General features: G+C 37.3%; 1 protein-coding gene across 4 annotated transcripts in view; it reads right to left on the minus strand.

Moving 5' to 3' along the window:
* plat (plasminogen activator, tissue) overlaps positions 1 to 1,788 on the minus strand; it is a 24,464-nt gene extending 22,676 nt beyond the window's left edge. For 2 of the 4 annotated variants that reach the window (XM_084332938.1, XM_084332937.1), the window contains exon 1: positions 1,674 to 1,716. The gene's annotated coding sequence lies outside the window, so the exon portion shown is untranslated. Of the gene's footprint in view, positions 1 to 1,673 lie in introns of all 4 variants that reach the window. The other 2 variants (XM_084332936.1, XM_084332935.1) reach the window with 2 other exon arrangements.
* Positions 1,789 to 4,154: the final 2,366 nt, after the last annotated feature.

A 4,154-nucleotide genomic window follows, 5' to 3' on the forward strand; every position in this document is an offset into this window, starting at 1 on the left:
ATTTCATTGTCTTTCAGGAAATGTATGACAAAAAAACTGTTTACTTAATGCCCAAGTTCTGAGATCGCCAAAGTGCAATACCGGCCGCATCCAGCTAGATGGCGGTATTGAGCACCATTTGAAACCTTGTATCTTGGCCTGTGCAATGGTCAAATGTCACCGGGCTCACTTTTCTTTGTCGGGCGAATGGAGCGGTTATAACAATCGGATTGAGGAGCATCAAATGCTCCCGATGCATGATGTGTGGTGGATTATGTTGGCGACACAATCAACACCAATACTGGGACTCGCGATCAGATAATTGGAATATTCTTTTTGGGGTACATCCTAGTGAAGGGAAGGACTATATGATATCAATCCTGCGTTGATCCAACCATGTCTTCACCTTGATCGCATCATGTGTGTGTAACGTTACTCCACAACGTATGCCATTGGTGACGATCAAAGCATCAAAAAACGACCCCCCATGCATTCATGATGAAACATAATACCTATGACATAGATTTGATTTGGGAATAGTAGCGTATACAGGCAAGAAACGGCAACGTTTATAGTAGAATTGACGTATAAGGCAATTACTCAGCCCTTCGGGAATTACCCCAGACCACGCTATAACCATACTTATATTCACCACGGTATAACACGGGAACAGATGGAAAAATTTATTCTTTTTCACATATTGAACAATAGATAGGTGGTGTCAAATGGGCCATAGTATTGTATCCATATAATATAGAATATAGTTATAGCTCTACAAACAAGGTGACGCACTCCTATCTTTTAAAGCGTGGCATTGCTATGACGGCCCCGTCTAATAGCTGGCAGTCAATGAGTTAATGAATGTTACATTTGCCCCCATATGGTGTTACAATTGCCCCTGCATGTGGGGGCAAATGTAACATTTGACATGTTCTTTTAGAATCAATACTGTGACCACAATGTTAGATGGAAAGATTTTTTTTTAATTGACTGTCCGTTCTATTTGATTATTTTTAGCCTATTTTCAAACTTAATCAAACCGCACTTTTTTACTCTATCTATTCTATTTTATAATTTGTATTACTGATCCTAATGTGCAAAACTGTGATTTACCTTACCTTGCTACCTAGTCTCTATCCTTTTTATGCTTGTGTATGCCTGTATTTTTTTACTGTTGTGGAGCACTTTGAACTGCAATTTCTGTATGAAAAGTGCTATATAAATAAAGTTATTATTATTATTATTATTATTATTATTATTATTATTATTATTATTATTATTATTACGTCTCTAGGTAACAGTGAAAAACAAAAACTGTTACATTTGCCCCCGGTCTCCCCTACTGAAGCTACATTGCCAGAGTTGCACAGTTGTAGGTTACTCTAGTAGTCTAAAATCAACAAGTGCATCAGAATGTGCTCCATTTTACATCAAATCTAAAAGACCAAACAATATCCAAACAATTGCCAATGCTAGATTGGACTGGATAAAGTCTACAGGGCTCTTCTACAGTTGCGATGAATAACTTAAGCTTCATTATAGACAGTTTATTAATCTAATTAATTAATTAATGCGCCGAAGTTCTCTCAGAAAAAGAAAATACCCTCCCTGCGAAATAGCCAACATCTGCATGAAAGCACTGCTCTGGGCGCATGCAAAACTGCATAGGAGTGAAAATAACATGATCTTCTTACCAAATATAACGCCTCGGTTCTTCTCGCTATCCCTTGAGTGGAGTGTGTCCTTGGGATTATTCGCTTCGACTGTGGACGCTTTCTTCGCTACGGAGTTTTTATCGGCGCGCTTCTGTCGTTTGTGGAAAGGGAGGGAGGGAGGGAGGGAGGGAGGGAGGGAGGGAGGGCTCTACGGAGAGTTGAGTGGCCGGATGGTGATGATGCTGTGCTGCTGCTGATGATGATGATGATGATGATGGTGTCATGCTGTTACGGGACTGTCCCGCACCAGGCAGGTATCCGGCCAGAGTAGGTCATTTCATTGGGATTGGGAAACTGTTTACGGAAAATAGCTTTATAGCTTTATTATATTCCAAAATAGCCGCCACACAAGGTGGTCATCATCAGCAATCAATCACTCGATCTACTGTCAGGGGTGTAAAGTACTTGAGTAATTGTACTTTGTTACAATACTTAAGTACTGTTTTGGGAGATTTGTACTTTACTCGAGTATTATTAGGTTTGTATACTTGTACTTTTACTCCATTACATTTCAGAGAAAAAAACATACTTTTTACTCCTTACATTTCAAATGCAGACCTACAAAGTACAAATCTCGCAGGTCCAACTATTTTAATGAGTATATTTGTTTCTCTGGCCGAACTAACGTTAACGTTATTAATCCTGCGGCCGCACACAAACAGCCAATCAAATCCCCATCATGGAAAATGAACCCGCCCATACCCATGCTGATTGGTCCTTGTGCAAGACTAGAAAGCGGGGGATCTTTGATTAAACATCTGAAGAATAGACAGTCAGAAAAAAAGTTTTTACTTTTACTTTTTAGTACTTAAGTATACTTAAAAGTAGAAACTTTTTGACTCTTACTCAAGTGTGTTTTTAGCCAGATACTCTGACTTTTACTTGAGTATGATTTTGAGACGGTACACCAGGGGTAGGCAACCCTAGGCACGCATGCCTGCATAGGCACGCGGGGGCATTTTCATAGGCACAGGGGGCAGCATAAATTTTTTTTAAATAAAAATAAAATATAAAAATATTTATACATTTTTTATTAATTTTTTTGCTTTGAAATATTATAGTGAAATATTTTGCACTGTTGTCGCATTTATCTTGTTGAAATCCTCCCACAGGTTCTTTTTACTACCACATATTTAATTGAGACCCTTTATTTGTTTATTATTTCAATTTAGCTGGAAATACATTGCTACATCATTCAGTAACATTTGCAGAGCCTTATAACAAAAACATTATTACGGTCACCATTGTGACCAGTGGGATTAATCAACACATTTTATTATTTATTTTTCTATTTCATTGAACATTGCACATGTTAAAGCCATTTTTTTTCTCAAAATGTGAGTATTACCAAGTCAACTTGTGTTCTTAAAACAATGACAATAAACATAGTTTTATTAGGTTGAAATAATGTGGTTGTGTACTTATTTTTCTGTTAACTTATTATGGATTGAAAACTGAAAACCTTAATGCACAGTAACTGAACTCAATATTTTTAAGTTTTGGTAACTTATTATTATTTATTTTTTTACAGTGTAGTCTTGCAATCAATCAAAACATATTTACACGATATACCTCACATTCACCCTCCATTCACATCCTGGTGTTCTTCTGGTGTTCTCCATTAGGCCTGTAGGTGGAGCTATGACAGCACACGTACAGTACACACACCGATGGTGTGTGATGTGTCCAAAAATGAGTGGGCAAATGTGAGTGAAATGGTCGCACTGTATGCAGCTGTTTGTCTGCATTGCATTCCCCCCCCCCCCCAACTCAGATTTAGGGTTGATACAACCATCATAATAATATTGTTAATAATAACAATAACAATAATGATGTAATAATGTAAAAATTATCATTAAAAAGACCTGATTATGAGAAAAAAAAATTACGATGCATGGAATATTGTTGAGGCACACTAGTTACAACTATATTTCAAACAGGCACTCCATGTCAAAAAGGTTGCTGACCCCTGCGGTACACCGTACCCATACTTTCACTCAAGTATAATTTCTGGGTACTTTTTACACCCCTGTCTACTGTGTACACACACACACACACACACACACACACACACACACACACACACACACACACTGGCAGGCATGGCTTCTCAACTAATAAACACCTTGATTGAACATATCGTTTAAGCTGAATCTTAATGATTAAAATGCATTGTATACACTATATTATAGTAGTATCAGATGAATACCACTGCATCACTGGTTGATTGATTGATTGATTGATTGATTGATTGATTGATTGATTGATTGATTGATTGATTGATTGATTGATTGATTGAAAACTTTATTAACAGATTGCAGAATGGGTACAATACAGTACGGCTCAATACACACAATTGTTAAGGGGATGCAGACCAAAGAAAGACTTGTTTACATCAGGGTCCCCCATTTTCAATTCATAATGACATTTATGACATACACACAGATATAAAGATATATG

Source organism: Notolepis coatsorum, assembly GCF_963971535.1.
Source record: "Notolepis coatsorum genome assembly, chromosome: 1".
Taxonomy (NCBI): Eukaryota; Metazoa; Chordata; class Actinopteri; order Aulopiformes; family Paralepididae; genus Notolepis; species Notolepis coatsorum.